The 14,916-nt window shown below is 42.2% G+C and overlaps 1 protein-coding gene across 1 annotated transcript in view; it reads right to left on the bottom strand.

Annotated features, from left to right (window-relative positions):
• Window positions 1-219, bottom strand: part of Ppp2r3a (protein phosphatase 2 regulatory subunit B''alpha) — a 154,088-nt gene extending 153,869 nt beyond the window's left edge. The window contains exon 1 of the mRNA XM_005367796.3: window positions 88-219. The gene's annotated coding sequence lies outside the window, so the exon portion shown is untranslated. The remainder of the gene's footprint in view (window positions 1-87) is intronic.
• Window positions 220-14,916: the final 14,697 nt, after the last annotated feature.

Here is a 14,916-nt window from a genome sequence, read left to right as displayed (position 1 = left end):
GCGCGCCGCCCCTCGGCCTCGCCAGCGCGCCGCGGGCCGGGGGCGCAGACGGAGAGCTGGCCTACCGCCCCGAGTCCGTGCACCTACCTCAGTGTCCGCCGCTCCTCCTCCCGCGGCTGCCTCGCCTCTCAAGCGACGCGCCACACACCGCCCCGGCTTCCCGCAGCGCTGGGTCTGGGTCGCTTTCGCCGCGCGTGAGGAGCCCAGGCCTGAGTGCGCCCCGCCCAGCCGCCCAGCCACCCGCCAGCGCCTCGGCCCCGCCCACCGGTCCCGCCCACCTGGCGGCCCCGCCCACCTGGCCGCGCCTGGTCCCCCTGAGAAAGGGGACCCTGAGGGGCGCCAGGAGAGCCGAGGCGGCGGCAGCCGCCGCTGTGCACTGCTTTGTATAACGGAGACGGCGAGTCGTCCTGTTTGGCGAAGGAGTTTCATGCTAAAAGTATGCGTTTTATGATGGCCATCATTGTTTTTATTGCCCTTTTTACTGTCCTCTTCGTTAACTGTCTACCCTTCTGGGAGTTTGTGAGCCAGACTACCTTCTACACTCCTCGCGGTGGCTCGCACCTGCACGTTCTTTTTCGCTCAGCCCAAACTGTGTGAGTTTTGAAAAAAGAGTTTGTATTTATTTTTTTAAACCTATTGTTAAATAGAATTTAAAAATTGCTAAAATAAACAAAACTACATAAAACAAATGCACAACTTAATGGGATTGTTCCGAAACATTTGCAGTCTTGCTGCCTGAACCTTTGACCCTAGCTAAAATAATAAACAAGGTTCGCCTTTGCTAAAACGGGGAAATAAATAGATGGCTGGACTAGGGACATAGCTCAGTTTGTGTAGTGCCTACCACCACATAAAATCACATAAACTATGAGAGTTGACACAAGCCTGTAATTCCAGTTCTACAGAGGTAGAGGAGGCAAGAGAACCAGAAGTTCAAAGTTATCCTTTGCTATATTGCTAGTTTGAAGCCAACTTGGACTACATGAGTTTCGCAGCTCAATGACAAAAATAATGCACGTTCAATTCTGAATTGGAAAGTCAATCATTATAGAAGAATATAGATAACAAAAACAAGTCGGTCAGTCAGGAGGATGAGCAGTGTGAGTGACACGCAGAGAGAGATAGAGTCAGATGTAGGAAGAGCCAAGAACAGAACAGCTGTGAGGACAGGCTCTGGGTACATGGCTTGTCCCTTTGTTTCTGTCAACAGCTCTTAGCACGGCACCAGCCATCATAGTGTCTTATGTGTACATGTGAATACAGCCATTATACATTTATGTATAGATGGTGCAGGTGAACAGCACGTATAGCGTTTTACCTTCTGTAGCTATGTGTAAGCCTGATTACAAGAAGTATTTTTTATTCTTAAAAGAAAAATGTATGTAAAATTTCCCCAAACAGGCTTTATTTCCTGAACCATTTCACCAGGTTAGTCTTTCCAGTAGCTAAAATATGGTCTATGGTACCTTGAAAGAAAAAGAACACAAATCATTCATTACACACCCAACTTTATGCCTTCCCATTTGAAAAGGCCTTCCACACTGAATGTCTCTCCTCTGAGTCAGAGCAGTCCTGTGAGGAAGGCAGAACAAGACACAGAGGTGGCAAAGGTCACAGAACAGTGCCTGATAGTAAGGACAGAAAGTACACCGTGACTCACAAAAGGACTTCAACACCTCCCTCCCAGCTTCTACCTTAGGACTCCGGCAGGGCATTCACCTTTTGCTTCCACAGGGTCTCAGTGGAATGTGAAGGACACAGTTCCTCCTGGGCCTGGAGGCACAGGCCTGCGATTCTGGGTCAGAGGCGTAGGAATAGGAAGGAGTTCAAGGCTGACCATGGCTCCTAGCGCATTGGAGGCCAGCCTGGGCTACCTGAGAATCTGTCTCAATAAATAGGAAAGTAGATAAATAAAACTTCCATTCCAGAAAAGGACCCAATTCATGCCTGGAAATTTGGTTCAATACAATGGAACCATTTCCTCTCTCATGGGTAGCTCGGTGAATTGTGAACTCCCCACAAATTACTGGGCCCCAGACTCTTTGGAAGGTGTCTGGATAAGAAAGAACATACAGTTTTTGCTTATGGTCAAGAAATGGAGAAATTTGAGAACAAATGAGTCATTTGTTATGATATTAGAAGAATTGTCTTGAACACAATTCCATTGGGGTAGAGAGAGAGAGAGAGAGAGAGCAGTAAACATTTTCTCATGCAAGAGGACATCTGAACAATTTTATGATGAAAAATGTCCAGGAGGAATAATGATAAATATCAAATATTTTTTCTTGAAAATATATAAAATAAAAAATTCTGACGCAGAAAGAACAAGAAACATTGTGCACCTCCTACTCAGATTAACAATTACTATTCCACTGCCAATTTTTTCCATCTTTACATTCCTCTTTGCTTTCCTGGGTTATTTGGAAGAAAATCAGAGTATTATTTGACCTGTAAATATTTCATTATGATCATTAAGTAATAAGACCCATTTTAAAAGAATATTATAAAATTATTACGGTATATGACATAGCATTCAAATTTTCCATGAATGTCTTATGAGTTATTTTAAAATGCAGGACCCAAGCAAAGTCCTCACAGTGCATTTGGCTTTGCTATCTCTTTCTCTACATTAAAAAAATTTTAGTTATGTGCTGACTTATCAGTGTTGGGTATTGAACCTAGGGCCTTGTGCTTGCTGAGCAAGCACTCTCACATGGGACCAAATTCCCAGCCCCAGCGTTTGGCTAGTCTCTTAAATCTTTTTCATCCCTTGCATGTTATGATTTATTTTAATTATTTGAAAAGTATGTGTAGATGTGTATGTCTGGTTGTGAGGATGTGCATGTGGATGCAAGAGCCCAAAGAGTCCAGAAGAGGGAATCAAATTCCCCTAAAGAGGAAGTTACAGGTAGTTGTGAGCATCCAATGAGGGCCCGAGGGACCAAACTCAGGTACTTTACAAGAGCAGTATCCACTCTTAATCTTTTTGCCATCCCTCCAGCTCTTCTCTTTGCACTTTACATGCTGTTAAAGAGATGGGTACTCCCGAAAGATCATCCCCATTGTCTCAGTGTGTGGGTGTACCCCTCGCGGTCCTGAGTTCCTTGCTCGTGCTCCCCCTCCTTCTGCTCCTGATTTGGACCTTGAGATTTCTGTCCGGTGCTCCAATTCACCAAGACCAGCTAGCCTGGGTCTGAAAAAGCATGGGATAAAACCGGGCTTACATAGCAGACAATGAGGACTACTGAGAACTCAAGAACAATGGCAATGGGTTTTTGATCCTACTGCACATACTGGCTTTGGGGGAGCCTAGGCAGTTTGGATGCTCAACTTACTAAACCTGGATGGAGGTGGGCGGTCCTTGGACTTCCCACAGGTCAGGGAACCCTGATTGCTCTTCAAGCTGATGAGGGAGAGGGACTTGATCGGGGGAGGGGGAGGGAAATGGGAGGCGGTGGTAGGGAGGAGGCAGAAATCCTTAATAAATAAATAAATAAATTAAAAAAAAAGAGATGGGTACTTTGTGGAGTTTTCCATGTTCCACATTTGCTAATTGTGTAATGTGGTGTTTGTAACATGAATTTCTAATTGGTCTTAATAATAAAAACCCAGAGTCAGATATAGGGGTTAATGCTGAAGATCAGAGAAGCAAAGTGGCCAGCCACTGGAGAGTTCTTACCTCTACCAATGCTCAGATCAAAGGGGCGATCCTGTCCTCCGACTGTATCTCCAGACTGTATCTGTCTCCATCAAACCTCAGACTGCCCTGAGCTCCTGTCTCCTCCGCCTTATATTCCTCTCTCCACCCAGCCATATCACTCCTGTCTCCACCTCCCCAGTGCTGGATCCCGAATGCTGGAATCACCCTTGTGTGAGTTCTGTTTCTGTTTTAGACAGATTCACTCTCCTGTAGCCCAGGATGGCTTTGAACTAACAGAGATCCCTCTGCCTCTGTGATCCCTAGTGCTGAGATTAAACATGCGTGCTACCACTCTCTAGCCTGTAGTGGCTTGCCTCTGTACTCTGATTTTGGCAAGCTTTATTTTTTTTTTAAACACAAACAAAATATCACTGGAATGTTTACCATGTGCCTTTATCCTCTTTGTTTTCCATGCACTGCTAGAACAAGAGGCTTGATGTTACAGGAAAACATAATCTATAATGAGAAAATCAAAGCATATAAAAACTGTCATAGATATCAGAATTAGCAGACAAAGGCATGAAATCAGTTGCTTTATATTCAAAATGTTCAAAAAGTTGGAGTCAGAGGACACATAACAAAGACCCAAAATCTACTTTTATAGATGCAGACCATAATGTTTTAGATAAAAATATGCTGACTCGGTACCGGATGTGTCAATGCACACCTGTAATTTTAATTGCCTCCCAGATAGAAACTGGAGTATTGTGAGTTTTAGGCTAGGATGGGCTACATAGCAAAAGGTCACAAAAAGAAAAAGTTGGGCATGGTGATGCATCCCTGCTATCTATCCCAGCAATCAGGAGGCAGAGGTGGACAATTACCATGAGTTCAAGGCCATTTGGGGCTACATAGTAAGCTCTAGGCCAGTCTAAGCTACATGGTAAGACCCTACTTTAAAATAATTAAGTTGGACTAATGGAAAATTAAATATTGCTAAACAAAAAAGATTTGTGAACTTCAAGTCATATCACTAGAAATTGTCTAAAATGAAACATTCAAAGAAAATGAAAAGAACATTAGTAATATGTGAGACAACTATAAATCACTAGCCATGTCTAGATAGAGGAGTCCTTAAGGGGAGAAGGTATGAGAACAAAAATATGTTAGAATAGATAATAGTCATGGCTTCCAAATGGGATGAAAATCATGTACATGTATGATGTGGGAGTCCCCTATGTGTGCTGAGATTACCATTAATGAATAAAGAAACTGCCTTGGCCTGTTGATAGGGCAGAACTTAGTTGGGCAGGGAAACTAGACACTAGACTGAATGCTGGGAAAAGGAGGGTGGAGAGAGGGAAGCCATGGAACCTCCACCAGAGATGGATGCTGGAACTTTAGCTAGTAAGCTACTGCCATGTGGCGATACACAGATTAATGGAGATGGGCTAAATTAAGATATAAGAGTTATACTCTGGTCCTTCAGGCAAACTTTAGCTATTAAAACACAAGCACAATTATCACTACATTTCCCACTTTTGGCTAAAATAAATAAGGCTATAACTAATATAAGAAAAAAAAAGATATAAGAGTTAGCCAATAAGAAGCTAGAGCTAATGGGCCAAACAGTGATTTAATTAATACAGTTCCTGTGTGATTATTTTAGTTCTGGGCTGCCAGGATGAACAAGCAGAGAGCAGCTGGGAACCAACAAGTGGCCTTCTCCTACACGTGTATAAAAACTTGGTATCTTCTGGGGTTTTGTTTCAAGATCCGTCTCTAAAATTTATTCATTTTCAAATCGTATTTAATAAGTGCCATAGCACTTTTTTGGGGAATATCTCAGCAAGACAAAACTTCTCTCTTGGCAAAGAGAGTACACCACTCACAAAAGCAGAAGAACAAGCAGTTATAATACTTTCCTTTGGTATCCTTTAAATCATACCTAGTTAGTTATAATAGCTAAATTAATGTAGTCACTATATAAAAAGTTGTTATACTATGTTATTTAGCAAATAGATAATGGGGAAAGTGTGATTATAGTCAGTATCTTAGTTACTGTTCTATTGCTGTGAAGAGACACCATGGCTAAGGCCTGCTCTAGCCTAGGTCGCTCATGTAACACGTCTTTACCTAGTTAAATATTCCACAGTACACGGCAGATAGAAAATATTTGGGAAAACAGCTTCTTTGCTGAGTGCACTGGGTTTGAATGAGAATGACCTCCGCACAGACTCGAATATTTTCATGCTTGGTCTCCAGTTGATGAACGGTTTGGAAAGAATTACTAGGTATGGCCTTGTAGGATTAGGTGTGTGGCATTGTTGGAGGAGGTGTGTCACTGGGGGTAGGCTTTGATGTTTCAAAAGCCCATGCCACCAGATCTAGTCAGTGTCTCGTTCTCTCTCTCTCTCTCTCTCTCTCTCTCTCTCTCTCTCTCTCTCTCTCTCTCTCTCTCTCTCTTTCTATCTCTCTCTCCCTCCTGCCTCCAGATAGGATGTAAAACTACAGCTACAGTACCATACCTGTCTGCTTCCAGCTATGATGGTCATGGATTAACCCTCTAAATCTGTAAGCAAACCCTCAATTAAATACTTTATTTTAAGAGTTGCCTTGGTGTGCTGGATATCTTTATGTCAGCTTGACAAAAGAAAAAGTTATCTGAGAGGAGGGAACTTCAATTAAGAAAATGCCTCCATAAGATATGGCTGTAGGCAAACCTGTATGACATTTTCATAATTAGTGATTGATGGGGGAGGGCCCAACTATTGTGGGTGGTGCCATCCCTGGGCTAATGGTAGTGGGTTCTATAAGAAAGCAGGTTGAGCAAACCATGGGAAGCAAGCCAGGAAGCAGCACTCCTCCATGGCCTCTGCATCAGTTCCTGCTGCCTGTTTCCTGCCCCACTTGAGTTCCTGTCCTGACTTCCTTCAGTGATGGACTATGTAATATGGAAGTGTAAACCAAATAAGCCCTTTCTTCCCAAACTTGCTTTTGGTCATGGTGTCTTGTCATAGCGGTAGTAACCCTAAACCGTTCATCAACTGGAGACCAAGCATGAAAATATTCGAGTCTGTGTGTGGAGGCTATTCTCATTCAAACCCAGTGCACTCAGCAAAGAAGCTGTTTTCCCAAATATTTTCTATCTGCCGTGTGCTGTGGAATATTTAACTAGGTAAAGACGTGTTACATGAGCGGCCTAGGATAGAGCAGGCCTGAGGCGCGGAACTCCACAGGAGCAGGACTGAGCCAGCCACCTGGGCCAGAGCGGGCCTGGGATGGTGAACTCCGTGGGAGCAGGAGCAGATCCAGACCAGGGACGTTTGCTGAAGCAGGACTGGGCCAGTGACTTAGGCCGGAGCAGACCTGAGACAGTGAACTCCAAAGGGGCAGACACAGGGTAGCAACTGCTGAGCTAGTGGGCCAGAGCCAGAGAGCATTGCGAGTCTGGGCATGAGTCTGGGACCTTCAAGGAACAAGGTCTGAGGCAGGAACTCTGCGGGTCTGGGTGTTGGTCTGGGACCTCCAATGGAGTAGGCAGAAACCAGAAACCTCTGCAGGTCCGGGAATGAGTCTGGGACCTCAGAGGGAGTAGGCCTGAGCCAGGTCTTGTGTGGGTCTGGGTGCACCAGAGTCTGGGACCTTCAAGGGAGAAGATCAGAGCCAGAGACCTTTACAGGACCTACCCCAAACCAGGGATCTCCACAGGGGAAGATCCAGACTAGGCACATTTACAGAAACAGGTCTGAGCTGACAACCTAGACCAGAGCAGGCCTAAGACAGCCATCTCCACGGGAGTGGAGGGGGGTAGAATGCTGAGCAATCTCCAGGAGCATGGAGTGACCAACAGGATAACTAGAACTGTGGCACTGACTGTACCACGAAAAACAATCATCTGAGCCTAGGATCCACTGGCATCTAGAAGATTAATCACCAGAGTCACAGACAGCCCCAACCACATCAATTAGAGGAAAAGATGAGTATAGATAAGGTAAGAACACACACAAAACCACAAAGAGCAACACGACACCAATAAAATCTAGAGACCCGAAAACAGCAAAACTTGAACAACCAAATATAGATGAAGCAGAAGAAAATGACCTAAAAAATTAACTTTAGGAGAATGTTTGAGACTCTTAGAGAGGAAATGAGAAATTCCCTCAAAGAAATAGAGGAAAAGACAAACAAGAAATTGAAAGAAAACCAAGAAAAAGCAATCAAACATATGAAATAAACTATTCAAGACTTGAAAACTAAAATAGAGACAATAAATAAAACACAAGCAGAGGGAATTACAGAAACAGAAATCATGAGAAAATGATTAGGAACCACAAATGCAAACATAAACAGCAGAATACAAGAGATGGAAGAGAGACTCTTAAGCACTGAAGATACAACACAGGAAATAATCTCATCAGTCAAAGAAAACATTAAATCTTAATTAAAGCTTAACACAAAATATCCAGGAAATGCCGGGCGGTGGTGGCACACGCCTGTAATCCCAGCACTTGGGAGGCAGAGGTAGGCGGATCTCTGTGAGTTCGAGGCCAGCCTGGTCTACCAAGGTAGTTCCAGGACAGGTTCCAAAGCTACAGAGAAACCCTGTCTCGAAAAAACCAAAAAAAAAAAAAAAATCCAGGAAATATGGGACACCATGAAAAGACCAAACCTGAGAATAATAGGTATAGAAGAAGAAGGAGAAGTTCAACTCAAAAGCACAGAGAATATATTTAATAAAATCTTAGAAGAAAACTTTTCCATCCTAAAGAAAGATATGCTGATGAAGATGTAAGACGCATACAGAACACCAAATAGAATAGATAAAAAAGTCCCCTCGCCATATAATAATTAAATCACTAAACATTCAGAATAAAGAAAGAATATTAAGAGCTGCAAAGGAAAAAGGTCAAGTAACATATAAAGGCAGATCTATCAGAATTACACCTGACTTCTCAGTGGAGACAATGAAAGCCAGAAGGTCATGGTCAAGCATTATGCAGACATTAATAGACTAAGAATGCCATCCCAGACTACTATAGCCAGCAAAACTTTCAATCACCATAGAAGGACAAAACAAGATATTCCACGACAAAACCAGATTTAACCAACATCTAGCCACAAACCTCCAACACAAAGTTCTAGAAGGAAAACCCCAACCCAAGAAAGTTGGCTACATCAACAAAAACACAGACAATCTCACAGCAGCAAATCTCAAAGAAGGGAAAAACACACAAATTAACATCACCAACAACGAAAACTAAATTAACAGGAGATAGCAATCACTGGTCATTAATATAAATGGACTCAACTCACCTATAAAAAGACACAGGCTAATAGTTTGATACTAAGCAGAATCCATCCTTCTGTTGCATACAAGAAATACATCTCAACCTCAAAGACAGACATTGCCTCAGAGTAAAGGGTTGGGAAAAAAATTCCAGTCAAATGGACCTAAGAAACAAGCTGGTGTAGCTATCCTAATATCTAATAAAATAGACTTCAAACTAAAATCAATCAAAAGAGACAAAGAAGGGCATTTCTTATTTGTCACAGGAAAAAAATCCATGAAGAGGAAATCTCAATACTGAACATCTATGTCCCAAATACAAGCCTAGGATCAGATGGTTTTAGCTCAGAATTGTACAAGATTTTCAAAGAAGAATTAATACCAATTAATTCTCCTCAAATTATTCCATACAATAAAAACAGAAGAAACATTGCTAAACTCTTTTTATGAGGCTACAATTACCCTGATATACAAACCACATAAAGACATTACTAAGAAAAAGAATTACATACCAATCTCACTCATGAACATTGATGCAAAAATACTCAATAAAATACTGGCAAATCAAATCCAAGAACACTTCAGAAAAATCATCCACCATGATCAAGTCTGCTTCGTTCCAGAGATGCTGGGATGGTTCAACATACAAAAATCTGTTAAAGTAATCCACCATATAAACAAACTGAAAAATAAAAACTATATGATCATCTCATAAAAAGCTTTTGACAAAATACAACATCTCTTCATGATAAAGGTCTTGGAAATACAAGGAACATACCTAAACATAATAAAGGCAACAGCCAGCATCAAACTAAATGGAAACTCACAGCGATCTCACTGAAATCAGGAACAAGACAAGGTTGTCAACTCTCTCCTTATCTATTCAATACAGTCCTAGCTAGAGCACTAAGAAAGCAAAAGGAGATCAAGGGGATACAAACAGAAAAGAAGAAGCCAAAGTGTTATTGTTTGCTGATAATATGACAGTTTTCATAAGCGACCCCAAAAATTCTACCAGGGAACTTCTACAACCCATAAACACTTTCAGTAATGTAGCAGGATACAAGATTAACTAAAAAGATTCAGTAGTTCTCCTGCACATAAATGCTAAATGAGCTGAGAAAGAAATCAGAGAAACATCACCCCTCACAATAACCCCAAATAGCATAAAATGTCTCGTAATAACTCTAACCAAACAAGTGGAAGACTTTTATGACAAGAACTTTAAATCTTTGAAGAAAGAAATTGAAGAAGACACCAGAAAGTGGAAAGATCTTCCATGCTCTTGGGTAGGAAGAATTAACATAGTAAAAGTGGCAATCTTACCAAAAGCAATCTACAGATTCAATGCAATGCTCATCAAAATCCCAGCAAAATTCTTCACAGATCTCAAAAGAGCTGTACTCAACTTGGTTACGTTGTGGGCTATTCCTTTAACTGTGTAAACATGTGTTAGTTTGTTTCTGCTGAATTTGTTTACTTATGAGAAAAATATGGTGCTGTTTCACCTTGCCTGCCTAAATCACCTGATTTATCTAATAGATAGCTGAATGTTCAATAGCTAGGCACAAGAGGAATAGGCGGAGCTGGCAGGCGGTGAGAATAAGGAGGAGAAATCTAGGCTTGAGACGAACAAGGAGAAAAAGAGGAGAGAACAGAATGAGGGAGAATCAGAGGGACATGCTCAGGGCCAGAAACCAGGCAAGGGCAAGTGCTGGTCAGAAACTGGAGGAAGCAGGAAAGTCAGACAATCAGAAGGAAAGACAAAAAGGCCGGAGGCAAAAGGTAGATAAAGAGAAACAGTTTAGTCCAAGGACCACCCACCTCCATCCAGGTCTAGTAAGGTGAGCATCCAAACTTCCTAGGCTCCCCCAAAGCCTTCAGACTGATGAGGGAGGGGGACTTGAAGGGGAGGGAAATGGGAGGCGGTGGCGGGGAGGAGGCAGAAATCTTTAATAAATAAATAAAAAAAATTCCTATAGGGGAAATTCTGGAAGGCAATATGATTAGAATACAATAAGATTTGGATTCACCCCCCCCCCCCCAAGAGAAACAGGTTAATTTAAGATAAAAGCGCTAACCAGATATGAGCCTAAGCTTGTCAAGCATTCATAACTAATAAAAATTCTCCGTGTCATGATTTGGGAGCTGATTGGTGGCCCTAAAAGAAAAAGCCTGCTGAATATAACGATATTATTCATTCCAAGCTATAGGAATGGCTGTGGCGGACTGAGAGGCTGGGAGCTCTGAACTGGGAGGAGCTCTTCACCCTGCCTGAAAATCTCTCAACTGGAAAATAGAGAACAAGGGCTTTGGCAGTTTCCCCAGGAGATTCTGCTGGACACTATTAGTTGAATTACAGTATCTATCTGCTACTTGCTCTTTGTTTTTTACTTTTGTTTTCAAGGTGCATAATGCGTTCACTAGATTCAAACTGAAAATATAGCTTTTATAGATTTTTTTTTTCTGTACAGTAAATTCCTTCCTCATTTTGGGCTAAGGTATCAGCTACTCCGTGACTTAAGTCAGAACACTTTTATTAAAAAAACCCAAAACAACAACAACAACAACAAAAACAGATTACATTTGGAAGAGCTGGGTTTTGTTGCTCAGTTTGGCGTTTCAAACAGGTACTCATACAGTCCGGGAGGCACACTCACCATGTAGTGAAGGCTGTCTGCAGCTCCCGTTCATTCTGCTCCACCTCTGGACAACCATTACTGGCATCACTGGTGTGTGCCATCACAGCTAGCTGCATGTAGTGCTTTGATACATGCTTCCAATGTACATAAAGCAGTACATTCAGGCTAAATGTATCTATATCCTGAATTTTTCTCATGTCTTTATGGTGAAATCATTCAAAATCCTTTTCACTAGCATCCTTAAAATATGTAGCCTACTCTCATTAACAACAGTTGCCCTACTGTGCCTTGCAAAAACAGGATTTGTTTCTCCTCTCAACCTGTACCCATGGAAAAAGCTCTCTCTGTACTTCCCTACCCTCCGTTCTCCTCAGCCTCTAGTAATAACTATTATACTCTTCAATTTCTATGAGATCAACTTTGTTAGATTCCACAGATGAGTGAGATCATGTGGGGTTTGTCTTTCTGTGCCTGGCTTATTTAATTTAACATATTATTTTCAAGTTCTACCCATGTTGTTCAAAATAACAATGTTTCAGTCTTTTTATGATAGAGTACCATTCCATATATATATATATACACACACACACACTCATTTATCTGTCAGTGGGTACTTAGGTTTGTTCCTAATGCATAGTTCTTTGGCTTTTGTGACTAGCACTACAATAAACACCCACGTTCATATATTTCTCTAACGTACTGATTTCATTTCATTTGGATGTGGACCCAGAAGAGGGATTACTGATCATATGGTAGCTCTATTCTTACTGCTTTCTGTTCAGTATTTAAGCCAGAAATTCTTAATTCCTTCTGCTCCCTCATCTTCACTGTGCAACAAAGTCTTCACATTCTGCTCAGTTTTTATTCAAATTGTTTCCTAAATTTCTTCCCTTCTCACTGCTTCTCTTACTACAGCTTCAGTTCAGGCCTGTCTCATCTCTCTTCCTGGGCCAATGGCAACACCCCAACTGCTCCCTCTAATTCCCATATCTTTCCTCTTAAATTCCCTTTCCTGTTGACTGTGTTTCTTATGATTAGGGTGAACCCTCAAGACGGAAGCTGGGTTACACTTCTCTATCTTCTTTGAGACTGGAGGATGCCCTCTACTCTAGGCTCAATCAGAAGTGCACCGTGCGAAGAAGCCAGGCATCGCAGCAGGGTATAGTTGGTATACACATGTGCAAGAACTTTCTAGACCTGCTGTTTCCTTGCCGAAAACACCCCTCCTCATTTCCCTCCATCCTCCCTTCCTTGCCTGCTTTTCATAGTGGCTTCACTGAATATAATCCACATACCATATAATTTTCCCATTTAAAATGTAATGGTTTTGGTTTATTCAGAACTATAACATCATCGTCAAAACTATTTCTAGGATATGTCTTCACTCTGAAAAAATTTCCCTATCGACTGACTTGTTTTTCATCGTTACCCATGCCCCTTCCTACCTGTAAGCAATCTCTCGTTTACCTTGGGCATTGTTAAACAGTCCTGACGTCTCATATAAGTGCAGCAATATAATAGATGTTTTGTGTCTAGTTTCTTTCATATCCGTAGCATGTTTTCAAGGATCGTCTATTCCGTTTTGATCCATGTACCAGCCCTTCATACATTTTTATTGCTGAATACTATTCTACTAGATGGCTATTCTAGAATTTATTTATCCCCTGCCAATGGATATTTGGGTTGCTTCAAGTGCTTGATTAGTTTACAAATAAGGTTTCTATGAACATCCATGTCCACTCTTTGTGCGGTCACCTGCTTTCCTTTCTCCTGAGTATGTATTTAGCAGTGGTCATGTGGTAAATGCATATTTAAGATGTCTGTGGGCCAGGGAGATAGCTCAGTGGGGGAAAGTGCCTTTTGCTTAAGCCTTAAAACTTGAGTCTAATTCCTAAAGCTTATGTGGGAAAAGCCAGATACAGTGCTGTCCACTTATAATCCTATAATTCCCAAAGTGAGATGGGAAGCAGAGACAGTAGAATGTTCCAGAAGCTTGCAGGTCAGCCATCCTGGAGTACATAGTGTAGTAGCAAACTAGTCATGACCTGCCTTAAGTGAGGTGGAAAACGAGGACCAGCATCCAAGGTTGTCGTCCCCTTGCCTTCACACAGTGCCCGCTGGACCTGCACACGCACAGGGACATTTTACACAGGCACACACCCACAAATAAATAGTCATACTTTTTGTTAGCCAGGCATAGCGGTACACATCTTTAATCCCAGCACTTGGGAGGCAGAGGCAGATGGATCTCTGTGAATTTAAAGTCTGGTCTATAGAACAAGTTCCAGGACAGCTAGGGGTGTGTAGAGAGGTTCTGTCTCAAATAATAATTTTTTTTTTCAGAAGGATGCCTATATGTTTGTCTTTGGATTCACCTTCTTATTTAGCTTCTCTAAGGTCACGAATTATAGGCTCAATGTCCTTTATGGCTAGAATCCACTTATGAGTAAGTACCTCTTTTTGGGTCTGGCTTACCTCACTCAGGATAGTGTTTTCTATTTCCATCCATTTGTATGCAAAATTCAAGAAGTTCTTGTTTTTTACTGCTGAGTAGTACTCTAATATGTATATATTCCATACTTTCTTCATCCATTCTTCCATTGGAGGGCATCTAGGTTGTTTCCAGCTTCTGGCTATTACAAACAATGCTGCTATGAACATAGTTGAGCAATACTTTTGTTGTATGATAGGGCCTCTCTTGGGTATATTCCCAAAAGTGGTATTGCTGGGTCCAGGGGTGTGTTGATCCCGAATTTCCTGAGAAACCGCCACACTGCTTTCCAGAGTGGTTGCACAAGTTTGCATTCCCACCAGCAATGGATGAGTGTACCCCTTTCTCCACAACCTCTCCAGCAAAGGCTATCATTGGTGTTTTTTATTTTAGCCATTCTTCATCAGGCGATGAAAGGAGACAGAGACAGAGACCCACATTGGAGCACTGGACAGAAATCTCAAGGTCCAAATCAGGTCCAGAAGGAGAGGGAGCTCGAGCAAGGAACTCAGGACCACGAGGGGTACACCCACACACTGAGACAATGGGGATGTTCTATCGGGAACTCACTAAGGCCAGCTGGCTCGGGTTTGAAAAAGCATGGGATAAAACCGGACTTGCTGAACATAGCGGACAATGAGGACTACTGAGAACTCAAGAACAATGGCAATGGGTTTTTGATCCTACTGCATGTACTGGCTTTGAGGGAGCCTAGGCAGTTTGGATGCTCACCTTACTAAACCTGGATGGAGGTGGGCGGTCCTTGGACTTCCCACAGGTCAGGGAACCCTGATTGCTCTTTGGGCTGATGAGGGAGGGGGACTTGATCGGGGAGGGGGAGGGAAATGGGAGG

The sequence above is a fragment of the Microtus ochrogaster genome, unplaced genomic scaffold (assembly GCF_000317375.1).
Source record: "Microtus ochrogaster isolate Prairie Vole_2 unplaced genomic scaffold, MicOch1.0 UNK24, whole genome shotgun sequence".
NCBI lineage: Eukaryota > Metazoa > Chordata > Mammalia > Rodentia > Cricetidae > Microtus > Microtus ochrogaster.
The sequence above is the reverse complement of the archived record's forward strand: the minus strand, read 5'-3'. Positions and strand labels throughout refer to the sequence as shown.